Genomic DNA, 17,983 nt, shown 5'->3' on the forward strand with positions numbered 1-17,983 from the left:
AATACAATTGATTGTACATATGATATATTCTTAAATTAAATTTTGTTGAATTTGGTTTTCTAGCAACTTGAAGATAAGCCCGAAACGTCGTTGTATGTGAAATAAATTGTTATATTTAAACAAGGAAGATTGTGTCATTTACCAATTTCATATTATATATTTTTTTAAATATGTGAATATATGGTATTTATGAGTGGCTAGTTTATAAATTAATAATATATAAATCATTCTAGGTTCCATACATAAGAAACATTTAATGTTACTGTCATCGATCGATGTATATCCTGAATCAGGGAATCCAGTGTTTTCCTTAATTAACAAGACATTCTCGTTCTTTCGTCTCCAGAACATTGAACAGAGAGAAAAAGCATGATGAGGTGACAAGCAACTTCATCCGATACAGAGGTATAGAATCGATATCCAGCTACTCCTCATTACATTAAGAATGTCTTATAATAACATTTTTCAACATCATTATATATAGTTTCTTGTCTATTATTAATGTCCTTTACGACTTATTCTATCCTAAAATCTGTATTTGGACAATTCTTTATCATTATAAAGTCAATAGTTTCAAAAGCTATATTTACAAAAACTTAGCAGAATCAGCATCAATGTTAGTAATTCTGGAGCTATGGCCAAAAGGATAGTCATTTGAATAATGAAAAAACACCATTCTTGGTAAAAACACCTTTATTTACCATTTCTCAGCTGCCGCTTTCAAAAGTGGTGGCTAATTAATATTGTGATAAAAAAATATTTTCTAACTGAAAAATACACGGCATTTTTAGTCAGAAAATAATTCAATGCATACTCAATACAAGAAGTACAGTAAACTTCATTCATAAGTAGGCATTGGACTATTGAAGTATACTCCATCGGATGTTGATTTTATTCTTCAAAAGCCTACTGTTGTCTCTAGGCTTGGTTTTTTCATTAATTTCTAAATATCTTTAAAATTATTTTTCATGAGGAAATAATTATATGTACCTTTTTAAAGTAGTGTAAATTAGCTAAAAATAAGCTCTCAATGTTTAATATTTCCACAGATACAGTTTTTCAAAAACCAACAGTTTTTTGTTATAAACAACAATATGTCCACATTTTGTGAATTTAATTTTAAAAAATACTATCGAATCTGCCATTTAAAATTTTTAGACAATACCTGTACCTTCTCCCCGCGGTCTGCATATTCTATTTTTGCATTGAGGCACTGAATTTATAAACACTGCGATCTTAGTGTGTTAGATTGTTTATGTCCCTTTTTTGAGAATATCAACCCGATATCAATATGACAATCATTTAAAATTATGTATAAAACAACATCATCAAAGACTCTCTAAAAAAATTAAAAACAACAAGAAAGCATAAAATCAAAGCACTTTAAGTAATGTAAATTTTAAGGGCGTTATAATTCTAACAAAAACAATGATCCACATCTCGAAATCCCTAAATACAATTTTTTCGGTTCTACACAGCTGAAAAAATAAACTAAATATAGATCTCGTATGTCTAATTATTATTATTCTAATATTATATGTTTGATTGTAAACTTTATGATTTATTATTCGCTTATTTAATTTTCCTAGTTCTGAATGTTTCGACCTAGAACATAGCAGTGTTTAAAGAATCTTTTCTTTGTTTTATTTCTGCCCGAACTACTGACCATTATCTCCTAGATTTTATTGGCTATCAACTATACCTCCATGGTTAAAAAAAATCAAGTAAGGAGATATAAAAAATGAGGAGAAAAGCCCAAATAAAACAATACTATATCAAATAATAAACTTGGTTTTGAACAATACAATATAACTGTGATTGTACACAAATACAATAATAATCAAAAGAAAAATTCTTGAATTTTTCCGATTATATATCTGATTAATTTTAAATCAAACAATAGAAATTTAAACCAGCATTGGGCAGTCATTTTTAGTCAAATTGTTATGGTTGAATTTTCGGTAATTGTTTCTAATTCAATTTAATATGATCATTAAAAACAAAATAATAAAAAATTGACCTGGATAGAGCCTGAAATATGCCTAACCTGTGGTGAGCTAGATTAAATAGGCTGTGAAACTGAGGCAGTGAAATTAAAATTTAAGGTATGCTGATTAAGAATTAATAATACATTTTTAATGTTGATTAAAATATTGTAATTAGAGCTGTTAATATATAGATTATCCTTGATAATGGCCAGGTTGACCACTGAGCAAAAGTTGGAAATGTAAAATAAATTAATAAATAATGTTGAGGCTTAATGTATCTAATTTACTGTAATTGATAAATACTACATAAAGAATGTAAATCAAAAAATCTTGATAAAGAAGGAATAAAAATATTTATATATGTAGGAAGATAGTTGAGATGACGAGTTATCTTTGTTTCAATATAACAGCCCGGACGAAGCGGGGCTAAACTTAGGTAAATAATAAATAGTTTTCTTTTACTATTTTGATACCTTTATTGACCGCCATCTGGATTATGTTTCTACAATCTACTTCATACGGTCAACTATCTTCTTTCTATTTATGATACAGTTTTGGTTTAATTTACTTTTTCAGTGTAATCAGTGATTGATACAAATATATATATTTTTCACACAGTAAACTACTGCATGACTGAAAGGACATTCTTAAAATTTAAAAATCATAAAGAAAAAATATATTAACAATATAATAATGGTAATACAAAATGTCTGCTTAACGAGGATGTGTTCCTTGATACAATCAAAGCCTCATCACACATCACAAGGTCGACAATATTCACGATACAACAAAAGCGGGAAGTAAATAAAACAATCAACATTCCTCAGTTGGAAGACCCAGCTGCTGCCGATGTGGTAACACCAAAACCGGTCGGAATGATCAAGTCACTTTTTTATCTGATATCTTTTTGTGCTACCTTGATCTAGGAGCATATTTGCTTGCGTCATTGTTCTGCTCTAATTACGTCACAGTCTTGTTTATTTTAAATTTTATTTTTAGAGGTAACATCCAATAATATTTTTATCATCGTATTTGGTAGTCTTATGTTAATTGCTTTAAAGTTTCTTTAACATAGAGAGAATGAATTGATGGCATGCGATTGAGGCCTGCTGATGACCAAAATGGCCTCGCTAAAAATAACGCTTGGTCCAGAAACGTTACCTTTTCGTCGCAGATAGTTTCAAATGTAATGGTACACTTGTTTCCTTTTGTAATTATTGACGGATTGGATCCAAATTACCAACCTTCGATGTTGATCAATTGGAATGAAGACTTTCGCCAATAATAACATTCAGGGCTGGAACAAAGAGCCTGTCATTATGTTCGCACTGAATAGCATTTTAAGTTTTTTCTATTCTTTTTTCTTTCACTTTTTTTTTTTTAAAGAATCTCGACTTTCTACACCGTATCAGGCTTTAGAAATAGCTTCCGAGGATCTGCGCGTTTCTCCTCTATCCTACTTATCCTTCGTACTTTACCTATTGTATGAAGTGTGCCTTCAACCTAATGCCAGGCACTCCTTCACTTTTGAGTCGCTGGTTTCATTGTAGTGGACTGTATACAATAATTATAAATGAAACATAATTAACTGAAACGAAATTATATTGCATAAATTACAGTTGAAATAGGGGGTGGCCGAAACAAAACATTTATGATTAGATGTGTTTCTAAATTCTAATCATTTAGTTCGTCAAATTAATTTAGTGCTAAATAACCGTTTTTCGGCCTTTGGAAAACGGTTAATGACAGCGTTCCAGTTTTTTTATTCCAGAAAAAAACTAAATAAAGAAACCTAATTTGCTACTTTATTACATTAATTTGTAAGAGTTTCAGAAAAGCCTGGAATGCATGTCCGTGTTACGAGTTATAATATTAAGTGTTATTATTATAAGTGTTAGAAACTCATTTCTGTCCCCCTGTTTCGCTTTTTCGATGTAGGACCTACCTTGCCAATTTTCGATACGCCGTACTCATCTCAGCCTTCTGGCATACAAATCTTTTAATATTTGTCTCCTGGATATTTGATTTGAACTGATTGTCTCCATGTCTAATGTAATTAATTGATTTAAAGTTTTTTTGTTTACTTAAATCAAAACTTTTTTTTTTACCCCTCTCTTGTTCCTCCCCATCAAAAAAAATAAATAAATAAAATAAAAGACTCATAAAAATATGCCTCAGGACCTTAGTAATATTTTCAGGCTTGATATAAAAAAAAAAAAGTTGTTAACTTTTACTACAAGTGCAGCCTGGTGTTACAGTTTAAGTTAATTGGAAATTCATACTTTTGAAATTTCTGAATCAATGATTATTCTTTAAGCCGAATTAATGAACATTGATATCCTAAAGGTTTATAATTTTAAAAATGCAAAAAATCAGCAAATTGTCCAAGATATCCAAGAAAATATTTGGAGTAGTATCTTTTTAGTTAAGAGTTTGAGAAGACCATTCCAAGCACGGCAGGGCCATTACCCTCATCAGGAGAACCTCGCCATTGATGGAGAAGTTATTACTAGTCAATAAAAGCCGAGGTCGCTACGAAGCTTCAGGTAGGAATGTCAAGCTTTAGGAATCCAGAATTTTGTTATAAAATAACACTCTAATAACTTTAATAATTTTGTTGTACAATAGCACTCTAATAACGTTTTTACATTAGAAGTCTCGAGGCCATCTTCTTTTCATGCGCCTCGATGAATTGTCAGGAATGGATAAAGAAGCAAGGTTAGAATAACCTAACTAATGGGTTTGGGTAGTTAGGGAGTTTATAGTGGAAGGAATGATATCGGTTACATATAAAACATTAAGGTGTTTATGCATGATTTTATTTGTGACAAAGTAAGGAGCATTGAGGAATTCGAAGGTTTAGTGGAGCCCCGAAGCTCGACTCCGTAGATTGGTCTTATTACACTTGTGTAGATCAGTTTTTTGTAGTGAATTGGAAGTTTAGACTGTTTATCTAGTAAGTGCTGTAATAGTCGGAAACGACGTGCAGTTTCCTTTCTTTTTAATCTTATGTGAGGATTCCAAGTTAGTCGTTTGTCCAACATTGAATTTAATATGGGAAAATAAAAGGACTTATTACTCAACAACAGATCTTAAAGAAAGCGTCTTCATTGCTTTATACTAACAATTTTTTTTTTTACGAAGATTGTATATGTTTTAAATTTTTCAATAACTTTCAGTACAATAGCATAAAGATAATTTCAAATCTATCTCACTGTGATATAAGTATATAGTGGTAACTTCAACGGAAAAACAAACAGAAGAAACAGATTGCAGCAAACATGCCTCTCACTTATTTGTAAACGGTCTCTGAAAAAAACTAATTATCCAACAGATTTTATATCTATAAACATGTAGAATTTAAAAAAAATGTCAGACACCTTTGAAAAATGGTTGAACATTAAAAAGCACACAATTATCATGCCCAGTAGGCTGCGTTGAGAAGGCCGTATTGTATTGCATGGATGAGTCTCCATGATATCCCCATAAAACTAATTGATGAGAAAATGTAGGGTACCAGACCGAAAGTCTTTGGGTGGACTTAATGAGTGGCTTTAATGAGTGAATGACGGTGGAGGAGATTCGAGGAACCTTTTCGGGGTTCGGTATGGGAGGACGGCTGTACTTCACTGATTAAACTGGATACAATGTGGAATACACAACCTACTTGTGGAGACCAGGGCCCACTATCAGGTCGTCGAGCCGACTTAGTGGATAAGTTTATTTTCTCATATATGGGACGTTCATAACTTTGCACTATAAATAAATCGATAAATTGCTCTCTAACCGGGTTGTTGTAATTTCAATAATTAAAGATAATATTAGAACGGTTTAAATTTTTATCCCTATAGATAATGGACGATCGCCTCACGCACTTATCTCTCGCGCTCGTTATTATTTATCTAAAAACAAGGCGAATTTTGTTTTCTTTGTGATTTAAAACCATAACACTTTATTTCAAGCCAGCTATATGATTATGGAATACAACAACATTCCTTGTGTAGAACGGTAAAAAAAAAACCAAAGTGTTTTGGAGAAAATGGTGTAATATGAGACCTTTCTTGATAAAGATAATGGCTTCGATACGGCATAGAACAAAGGGTTTTCTTGTAATAGTGAAAAACATTGTTCTCTCTAGGAAATAATTAGTCTTGATATCGTTTAACATTTTTATAGACAGTTTCAAAAGCCTTTTATCACGACCTTGTATCAGTCAATTGATAATGTAAAATTCTATTCTGCTTCCTCTTTTGGTTATTAGGTTATAATATTTCTTCGGGATAATCAATCCTCTTGAATACATTCCTTCCTGGTACCAAACATTTTTTATTTCTATAACTTTTCATTTAGTAGTGAGTCCCTAGTGAAATTCTCTTTAAATAATGAAACTTGGTATTTAATTAGTTTCTGTGGTCTTGAAGAAGGTATTTAGTTGTACTCCACACCCCAGTGAATTTCAAGCCTTTTCTGAAAATTCATTGATGCACTTTATGTTTGTGTATACGCACAGATGCCATGGAACATAATGTACTTACAAGAAGCCATGGAGACAGAAGTCACCCGGCTGTTGTACCAATATACCAAGTTTCATTATTTATATATAGATTTCGCTAAGAGCCCACCAATATGTATTATTAATGACATATTTAAAGTATTGGGCCGATGTTTCCCCAACTCAGGGCCACATTTACTGATATACCCGCTAGTCTGGAACCCTCCTGCTTGGACACGATACCAACCAACGCATAATAAAAAAATAATATTTGTTTCAACTTGTCAAATAATATTGATAACCCTCCTTACCTTTCGCTGATAATAGTTCAAAACTATTTCCAACTTTTCTTTCCTGTTTAACAAAAAACCTACTATTATTTTGCATACAGATTTCTTTCAGAAAGTCCATTTTCCTCCAAACTTTTCTCTCCTTCCTACGAAGCTTGTTCACCCACTCAATATTTTCACTATTTAATTTCTTCTCTTGAGACTTTCATCGAACCATGATTTTTTTGTTTTTAATATTTATTTTTATCATTTCTTTCACTTCTAGGTTGCTTATTTCTTTTACTTTTTTTTTACCCAGATATAACTAACAAATTTCTACATATTCCGTTTCCTATTATTATAAATCCCTATTTACTATTGAATATTAACTATTTTATGAAATCTAATGATATTCAATATTCCTTTTATAAGGCTTAATAATTAAAAGAGAATCGAATTGAGGAGCAGTATTAGTTTCAGATTTGGTCGTTGGCGGCCAATCATGTGGTTATGATTGTCGAAAATTCATATATCAAAATGGTAAAAAACATTGGAAGCAAATGTTTTATCTCTTAACATAATGAGATGGCTGTTGAAAAAATAAATGCCAAAAACCTGTTAGGCGGGGAATTCCCTTGTTATTTACTCAGCATATGACATATGAGCAGGACGTATTTCATATTATAATTTTTTGTTATTTGTGCTTAAAATAAATGAAAAGACTATGTAATATATATTGTTTCGTTTATTTATTTATAAAGTACAAAGGAAAATACAAAATTACTATATCGCTTTTCATTAGTTCTGGAAAATGCTTTTCAACTAAGCGTGATGGTTTAGGTGTAGAGCTGCTTGTTGAAGTCTTTGGGTGGATTTTCAATATATTGGTATCTACCAATTTCTCTATACACTCTATCAAAAAGTGTAATCGATCCAAATGACCTTTATCTTTTTTGTAAATAATATATGTAGAGACGTGTATGGATGACTAATGCCTTTGTTGTTCTAAAATATACGTCCCACCCGTTCCAGGGCGCAACATACGTTTCAAGGACGTATTTATATATCCTACCCGTACCCGATATTGCTTACATTTGTGTGCCGTCTTTGACCAAGTGGGGGTCCCGGTCATTTTAAGATTAGGTGCCCCTTCAAGATTAGAAATGTGTCCCTCATTATATTCTGAAAAACATTGGTCTGTAAACAAAACGCTATTTAAAATTATTAATTTACTTAATATTTGAAAAGTAAAAAACGTAGCTATTTACTTGAGGTACTTTAGTTGATCTTTGATTCGTTTAGTCCTAAATCTATTATTCAAAGTCGTTTTGATTTAAGTACCTCAATTTTTTATCAACTTTAATTCTTGAAGCAGTTGTACTTCTTGGTTCGTTTTCATCGATCATAGGAGTTAGGGAACAAACATGACACTATCTGCACCAATATGTTTTTTTTTATTTATTTATTTATTGATATTTACAACTGTATAAAAAAATACAACTAATTTGATCATAATGACAATGATATGATACAGGTTGTAGAGAAACTACCCAGTAGTAGAACTCTAAAACAGTTTACAATATAAGGTCACGAGGCCATCTTCTTTTCAGGCGCCTCGGAGGATTGCCAGGAATGGGAGAGGAAGCAAGGTTAGAAACTAGTGGGTTTGGGTGGTTCACCAATATATTTATTACATATGAAATTAACTAGGGGTTTTATATCAAGAAAACATTCATACTTAACCAATGTATTATTCTACATTTCAAAATACCTAAGTATAGTCTCTACATAAACCTCAATTTCATTCTTCTACTACCAAATGATACTTATACCACGAATTTATTTATTCCAGTACAACTAAGAGCATTTTCGAGAGAATGAACCCTCTTCAAAACTTAAAAAAATTCAAATTTTTTTCATTACTCATGCAAAATGCAAACCCTGTGGCATCCCCAACCGTAAATGTGGAGAGGAGGTCGTCCTGACAAGGCTGAGAGTAGGTCACACAAGGACTCAGTTATTATGCTGATATTTTAATAACGATATGCAATCAGTCAAATATTTCAGGAATGAACATACCTTATACCTCAATGGTTTTGGATTGAGCCTTGTTACATTAATAATCCTTAAACATAATAATATAAGAATAGAATTAGAATTAAATTTTTTAAAGTCAAATGGAATATTATTAGGCTGTCCATTAAATTATTACCCCTGTTGGGATTCAAAATTCCTTGGGTCATTTTTAACCAAATAAAAATGCTTATAAGTTTTTTGAGTTAGCCAATTTCACTAATTTTATGTTATTTTGATAGTCTCTGATAAGAATTCGAAGTAATCTATCGAAAATTCCCGTTATCATTGATGATTGCCAATAGCAGACAGTAATCTCCGAGTCAGGGGTCCCCTTCCTCTTCCTCCTCCAATGCACCTAACCTCAACTTCCGCATTTCGTGCACGTTCACTCCATTCGTAACTTTGATCTTCCAATCATGGACACAGTCTCTCCAGCTTGGAACTCTTATCTTCTTCTAACAACATATACCACTTACAATGAGGGTCAAAAGAACTTATCTATTTTTTTAGACCTTGTCACCCATATGTTGATGTTAATGAAGGTAATAAATAATAAAAAAAAAATCTATAATAAGGACTATTGTATTTTTCACCTCTTAACAGTAGAAAAATATTAGTGTCAATAATATTCGGAACTTCACAAATAAATCCATAAATAAATTAAATAATAAGTTGTTAAGAGTCTGAGGTTCAGCACATTGTAATTTATACAATGAGGTAATTTTTTCAAAATTAGACTAGATTTTTTCTCAATTAAGGATATCCGCTTTATGAGGCTGGACTCTAGGATATCTCTAAAACACACCAAGTTGACTCACGGCCACAGTAACATAATAAATAATTATCTGCTGGATTTGAACTCGGGTCCTTGAAGTTAGTAGCACAGCGCCTTACCTCTGTGCCACCCCGCCCCTCTAAACATATTAAAAACTGAGTTAAAATAATTTATTAACAATATATTAATATTTTGTCGAAAAATCTGTTGAACATTTTAACTTTCTAAGCATTGGTTTAACTTGTAATTGTCTCTTGTCTGATTTTGTTATAATTAAGAATTCTTTTTTTCTGTGGACCATTTTCATTTCAAATATGGTATTTACTCTTAATAGGTGGACCAACAAAGATTCAATTATGTGGAGATGGTCCGGGGGAGGGGGGTGCGGTAAGCAAATAAACAAACATTTATTCGTTCCTATCTACGGCAACTATGAACGCCTCTTTATAAATATACAATTAATTTTAGATCTTTAGAGAATTTTAGAGAGGTGTTTCCAGGAATGAGGGGTAGCTCTTTAAATTCTGTTTTTGGTTTCCTCCAAACTATAATTATCCTACAGGAGCCACCTATTATAAAATATGGTTCATCGGCAATGATTAACTCGTTCCAAAATTCATTTGAGTTCTTTAGATGATTGTGAGCAAACATTAACTTTTTCCTCTTATTGACTTGACTGATTATCGATTTTTTCGGACTACTCTTCCATGATAGTCATAGGAGTGGAGCCAAATGTGTCGTTAGAGATTAAAGTCTATGGAAGGAGCCGTTTTGAGTTAATGTATACGTCAAGAACCATACTTTTTGCTCAGGCTTAAGTTTATGTAATTTTGACGAAATTAGTATTTAGCCTTTTACACTGATCCCTAGCATTGCTCTAAATTTGGAATAAATCGTGCGTTTAACGATTTGATCGATTATTCTCGAAAATAAATTTGTTGCGTATAAACGAACAGACAGACAAGAAACAAAATTGGTGTACAAAACGTAAAATTCGGTGAAAATATTCGATTTAGAGGACATGAAATTTTTTAAAATCAAAATTAAAACCTTCGGTAGTATGGAAGCAAAAAACTATTAGTCTAAAAGCAAAGATTCCGGTTACCCCAAAATTTTCAATTTGCAATAAATATCAGAATAGAATCCAATAAAAATCACAGCTGATTATTTGAGATCTTTCATCATTATTTTAAAAATCAAATATCTTCTCAACAATATCTTCTCTGATGTCTGGTATTTATCGTATGATTCACAACTCAAGTGCATTATTGTAAATAACATGGAAAAAAAAAAATCATTGGAAGCTTCTAGCTACATGAGACGATGTGTTGAAAACACTTTCAGTTTATCTCTTTAGAATTTATCATTGTTCATAATGATCTGATACGCATTGATTGATTATATCATTGGCTTATATAGCCACATAAGGGTGTCGTAAAACGTTCCTACATTTACGACGAAGCAAAGACAAAACAAGTAAGACCTGGGTAAATAGAATCTTCCCTTTAAACTCATTAACTAAAATTTTTGATCTAATACATTACAAATGATGTTTTACCTACAGGAGCAAATTATATCGATTTGTTTAATTATAAAACTTAGTGAAGATACTTTCCAAAACCTTTATTAACATAAACTATAATTTTCTTTTAATACCTACGTATCTCATTATTTAAATTATTAAATTAGTACTTTCCGATTAGTGATGAAAGTATATGGAATGTTTAAATATAATGGTGAATGTCATGTAAGTAAATCGGGGAGAGATTTGGGAGCGAAGTTGATAATTATCTGTTGATTGGAGCAAAAATAGTAGAAAAATATACCCTGAAGATGGAGTCATGTTCCGAAATGTAGATTCTAAAAGAAAATCGTACTTTAAATTAATAAAGATTTTGAAAAGTATTTCCGGTTTGTATTTTGATTTTTTTTCGGTTGTAATTTGTTTCATTTCATACAAGATACTGTTCTCCGAAAAATGATGGATTAATGTTTTCTATTTTTATATGACTCTAGTCTACTTAGGTCGAAAATCACTTTCTTCTAAATGAAAGAAAAAAATGATATCTCAAGCACTATTAAACTATCATAGGTTAAAAATGAGGCTGGTTTATAACAATCTTCGAATCAGCACTTTTATTTTATGATATTTGCCAAAAAAAAGTCACAAAATGATATTATTGAATTCTGAAATTCTATTTTTTGAATAATAACTTTGATATTTTAAGGTATATCATTTATATTTAAGCTTTATTTTTTTCACTTTTAATTAATCTGCTATAGAATATTCAACTATAGAATTTTACATTTATTTCGTATTTCAAGCTTACACTGATATTTAAGACATTATGAGACTATTTATTTTTCTATCAAACTTTCCTGTGCTGCTGTCGCCATTTAAAAATCATGAGGTAAAAAATGTCTGGCCTCAAAACCATACCAAGTCTATGTAAGAACTGATTTTAAGTAAAAATTTTAATTTTTAACCACGTCATGTGTTACCTGTTAAATCTTTGTATTTTTAGTATATGTCGTACCTATCTAATAAAATAACCTTTAGAATAAACAGTTGTTTCGTAGGCTGTATAAGTTGCATTATTACAGTCTAGGTACAACCTGATTTTTCAGCACATATTTCGAATTTCATAAAAACTTGGATTGGAGAAATTACAATCAATATTTAAAATCAAGCATTAACAAGTATTTTGGCGTATATTTAATATCGCTGATTACAAACCACTGTATTGTGTTTATAAAAAAAAAAAACCAATCCAATTAGTCTCATGAGAAGCTTCCCATAAAGTCGTTCTCTGGATACCCAGATCTTAATCTTAGGTTTCTCAAAAGCTAGACCCCTTAAAAAAAAAACAGCTAAATGTATGAATTTCGATTATGGTCTTTGTTCATATGTATGTGGCGATAATATAATATTTACTGTGTAAATAAACAATATCCATAGAGAGAAACGCTTTATTCAAAAAGGTATGTTGCCGAACAGTATTGGATTGTACAATACATATCATACTTATAAGTAATACAATTTTATTTTTAAACTTAAATATAAAAGTACAATATTATTATTCTAAAATAAGTGGTAGTTACTATTATACCATTCTTTGTTATTTTTCCTTCATATATTTTCATTTGTTTTGTTTTTTTAAATTCTTATACTTCATATTCCTGAATAATTTTATCTCTTAACCCAATACTTTTTTTTTCTTTTACAAAAATAAGATAAAATGTATCTATAATAAAAAATTTAAGTATGGTAAGAATACATATGTATATATAATAATCTAACATAGTCTCGCACATTGGTAATATTAAATTAGAATCTAAAACGACTCAGCAAATATTTACTATATAAATAAATTTAATATAAACACTATGATACCAGAAAATAAATATATTAAAATAGAAGTGATAAATATATATTTTTAAGTTAATGTTTAAATTGAGGTATGAAAATACATTGTTCGAAATGTTGTAAGTACAGTCCACTTTCATTACAATATTATTATTAATAAAAAAAACAAGTTGCAAGGAATACAATTACCATCGAATTTTTATTAATCGATCATTTAAGCTTTCTAATATATTGCTACCAGTGCTCGCCTAAATTAAGAAATCTATTTTTACAACTCCGATGAGGTTATCTATTTATGAAATGCTGATAAGGTGGTCCAAACGAATTTAACTTTCATCACGAGACTACGACGTGTTAACTGCGCAAATGTCAAAAATATCCAAAATAAATAATTAAAAAAGGCCGATTTATATTGAAATGATCGCAAGAGTAGACCAGGTTCTGTTTGGAACTGAAATAGTTTAACTAGTTTCGGTACTAGACCCCAAAATAAACTGAGACGTGGTTTCTTGGCTAGGAACACAAGCACCTGTAGACCATGTTAGTGACTAAAGGTTATGTTGTCATGGTCATTATGGCGGCATTGGAACATTATCACTGACCTTATTTCACTTTTAATATCTGCTTCCGACAACTTATATTAAGAATCATTAAATATAAATATTGCATATTAAATTATTGGAATGATAAATAATATAATGGCAGAAACTATCCTCCACTCACCAAAAAAAAAATAGTTATTGAAATATTTAAAAAATAAAACGTTTACTTTGTCAATATGAGCAAAAAAAAGCAAATCTTAGCTATAACTACACTAAATTAAATAAAACTTGGTTTCTTTTATTTTAGTTTCCTGCCTTCCCAAATATTTTATGTGTATATAAAAAAAAACAAAAAAAAAAAACAGTGAAAGTCTCATTGCAAAATAAGTTGGTATCAGGTGAAATCTGGTTGGAAGAGGAAACTTTGGCAAATCTCATAATATTGTTCTGGAGATTAATAATATAGATAAGGTAACTTAATATTTTATTTTAATTTAGTTATATACATTATAAGTTTTGATCCATTTTTCCTCTCAACTTTTATTCTTTAAAATTTCTTCAACGTTTCGGCCCTCAGGCCATTCTCAAGGATACCACCTTCAATATTGATGTCATTTCTTTTTTAAATCTTAAAATTGCAGGCTAATTGCCCTTATCACATATAATTGTATCTAAAAAATTTTTTACAAAAAGTTATATGTGATTTATTTTCTTCCAAGAATGTTTAACCTGTAACAGTTTAACCTTTCAGGTTAACCGTTACATTTAGGTAGTGAGAGGGAATAAGCACAGTATCGTGAACATAAGTTTAAAATGTTTCTTGTTTTCTAATAATCATAAGTGTTTTCTCATTTGCCATAACTGTTAAAAAAGCGTAATTTCTTCCAAGAAAAGAAAAAAAATAATAAAAATTACGAACAAAACCTATTGAACTGTTAAGTGAAAACTTGAAATTTATAATTAAATTATTTATTATGTTTCCACTGATGGTTAATTCGAGGATTCGTTTAAGTGGGGTTCGATTGCATAAGAAAAAAATTCTGAACATGTTTACAACCCGTTCAAATATTGATGTTATCAAATTATATATTGCTATATATTTATTTATATTTTTTAATAATTATTACCAAATTATATATGCTATATTTCTGTATAATTAATAGCAAATGGAACCAAACTTTTAGAGGAAGGATATAAAATTATTCCGTATCCTCGGTTCGTGAGTTGACCTTGTGATCAGCCTCCCATGTCTCGGTTTGAATCCGGCGGACGTTATCTTATAACTGGAGGTGTACAAATGTAGAATATGTTTTTGCTATCATTACTATAAATTCCAAGATTTGTTTTTAAATTTATATAAAATACATTGTAGCACGATTATTGATGGAAACAATGAATTTATTCTGCTGACAGGGGTAAATGACGGATACGGAGGCGTCATGTGTTGGGCGCCATCTGTGAGCCGTAATCTATGTACATTTCCAAGCAGCAGCAGAGTATTCTCTCCCTGCATTACTCGCTAAACTTTGCACGACAGAGAACTTTGTACAATAATTCAATTTATGTTTTGATTTGATTTTGATGTTAGCTTTGTGTTTCTCTTTTATTACTAAATGATTTTGAAAAAAGGTAAAAAAATCCGGACCGTTACCATGATTCCCGTTTATTCATCCATTTTATGAATACTGTTCGTAATAGAAAAAAAAAAAAAAAAAAAATATTAACTCGCTTGTTTTCTCCACAATTTCATTTTCTTTGTTTATTTATATGACCTATACTTGTTTTGTTTTTTTAAATAAAAATTATAATTTCTTCAAGATCAAAATATTTATTCTCCTCTTAGGCGTTTCCGTGATTCTGTTTCCCTCTCTTCAGCAAAATACAATACACTATCCGTTTTTATAATTTGCTTGTTTCACTTCTGGTAATAATTAGAGAAAACAATTAATAAATAAAAGAGTATTTTAAAATTATATTATACTTTAATTAAATTAAAATAAGCATAATTAAAAGGTTTATGCTGATAATATTAACATATTAAGTAAGTATATATAATATAATTTGACAATACTCTTTCGTTTATTAATTGTTTTCTCTCATTATTATCAGAAATGAAACTAACAAATTCTTTAAAATTGTAGACGTACTGTTTCTTAGACAACCAGTGAATTATATTATGCTGAAAGAAGGGGGCACAATAAGAGAATAAATATATATATTAAAACATTGTACTAATGTTTTTAACCTTATAATTTTTAAAATATATATATTCTTTTTCTCACCCTTCTATTAATTTTATTATTTCAAACAAAACCATATGTATACAAAATAATACATAATAATCATAAATGTCCTTTCTTTTCCTAAAGGTCATATTAAGATAGGTTATACAGTTGGTTCCACTGTATGCAGGGCAGGACCCTTGCTCTATCCTAATAGTACCCACGGGTAAACATAGGAAAATAATTTGTAAATATTGTGTATATACATATATCTGTTATATATTGTAATCGTATAAATAAATAAAATAGAAGGGTAGAAAAAAACTATTAAAAAACAGGGGAGCACTGTGGCGCTTACTCGCCGCCTGCATTGTCAGGAGTGGGAAGGGACCTCTCTACTAGTGATGAATGATTGGATTTAGGCTGAGTCCGAACCCCTTCCCGGGGCAAGCACATCGAGTAAGGGAACAGTGCCTTGCCACCTCCCAGGTCTTGGTAGTGGGACAATCTCCCGGAATATTGGGTTTGCACAGGCCTTCAGCCTATCAAAGAACTTTATGTGCCGTCGACCTATGAACTCCGGAACAGAGGGAACCTGGAGTTCTTGGTGGATGGCGCTGTTCCTGGCCCTCTGCGTGGGCCCTCGGACGATCCGCCGAAGGATGGAGTTATGGAAGCTCTGGAGTTTTTGTAGTGTTGTTTTTGAAGAGGTACCGCAGTAGAGGTGCACCATAGCCTTATATATCTGCAGCTTCAGTCGGAGAGATAGCTGTGGTGATGTGAGCAGGTGATACAGCCAATGCGATTTTTACTTGGTAATCTACAGCCTTTCTCTAACGTGAATAGAGAAGATTAGGTGCCTATCCAGTGTCACGCCTAGGTAAAGAATGGAGTTTGATACGCCCCTTACTTCATGTTCCACCGTAAAGGTTTTTGGTAGGCTGCCCTTTTGATGAGACATTGCAATGGCGTTCTTCTTCGCTGAGTTTACTCGAGTGCCTATGTCCTTGAGGGCATCTATGATGGTGCCAGATGCTGTTTGGGCTAGTTCGAGTGGCCGGAGAGGTCTAGCGCTGGTGGCGTAGATACCAATGTCGTTCGCTTAGGCCGCGAGGCAACACTACGACAGGTGCCGTGAAGGCAACAAATAGGATTGGACCCTGTACCGAGCCTTGTGGCACTCCGCATATAGTGGGCACTGGGGTGGAGTAGTTCTTGCCAACTAGTATGACGAATGATCTTCCGCTAAGAAACAGGAAAAAATATATATATATTTTTTTATCAATGTAATATTAATTTTCAGGAAGAATAATAATACTTTTGAGTAGAAAAAATAATAATTAAATGATAATGAACGGATATATTAGCCGCAACCAAAGAGTTAACAGAAAATTTAGAAGACAGGCAGAATGTCATTATCATCTTTTTGGATTCATTCGAATAAAAAAATGATGGAGTCCCATATTTGCTTTACCACTGGTAATCGAGGAAGTTAAATCGTATTTTTTTTTTCGTTAAATGTAAAAACCGTTAACAATCAGTTTCTGTCTTAAAATGTCCAAGTGCTGTGAAAATATAACAATGTTCAAGTGCTCTTCCAATAAGATAAAGTTTGACATTTGAAATTAATTTAAATATTCAAAGAAAGCTTTAATAACACATTTAATTGCCTTTTTTTTATAACTATCAATAAAATATGATTGTTTTAACCAACTCTGTAAGTAAGTTGATTAAAAAATACAATAAAAAGTAGAGAACGGGATCAACTGTAAAATTATTATATATTTTTTTTATTATCTGTATTGGAATTTACAACTGTACATTTAGTAAATATTATATTCTTGAATTTCCTTTTAATACTTCTAACACATATAAAATCCATCCTTGAATACAAGTATTTTATTTTATAAAATATTCAATGTTTCCGTATATCCCCTAGGATAGGTAATGAATTTTAAAAAATAGAAGATAGGCATTGTTTTCAAGTAAATTAAAATATAATTAAAATCCAGGTAGGCATAATAAATCAAAATATTTGGGTACCAGAATTTAAAATAATATTTTAATTAGAACGACAGAGTAATGAAAAATGTAAAAATTACTGATAAAACAAATTACTTCAAATTAGAAATATTTTAGAAAAAAAAGCTAGGTATATAACTCTTAGATTAGATAATAAGGCAGAAAGGAAAAGATAGAGGAAGCTTTGCCTTTACCCATTAGATAAGGTAAATAAAAAAAAAAAATATAGC

General features: G+C 30.9%; 1 long non-coding RNA gene across 1 annotated transcript in view; it reads left to right on the forward strand.

Annotated features, from left to right (window-relative positions):
- LOC106677451 (uncharacterized) overlaps positions 1-13,974 on the forward strand; it is a 34,678-nt gene extending 20,704 nt beyond the window's left edge. The window contains exons 3-4 of the long non-coding RNA XR_001342593.2: positions 234-405; positions 13,817-13,974. This is a non-coding gene — a long non-coding RNA (uncharacterized lncRNA). The remainder of the gene's footprint in view (positions 1-233; positions 406-13,816) is intronic.
- Positions 13,975-17,983: the final 4,009 nt, after the last annotated feature.

The sequence above is a fragment of the Halyomorpha halys genome, unplaced genomic scaffold (assembly GCF_000696795.3).
Source record: "Halyomorpha halys isolate HHAL.00 unplaced genomic scaffold, Hhal_1.1 Scaffold100.1, whole genome shotgun sequence".
In the NCBI taxonomy this organism is placed as follows: Eukaryota; Metazoa; Arthropoda; class Insecta; order Hemiptera; family Pentatomidae; genus Halyomorpha; species Halyomorpha halys.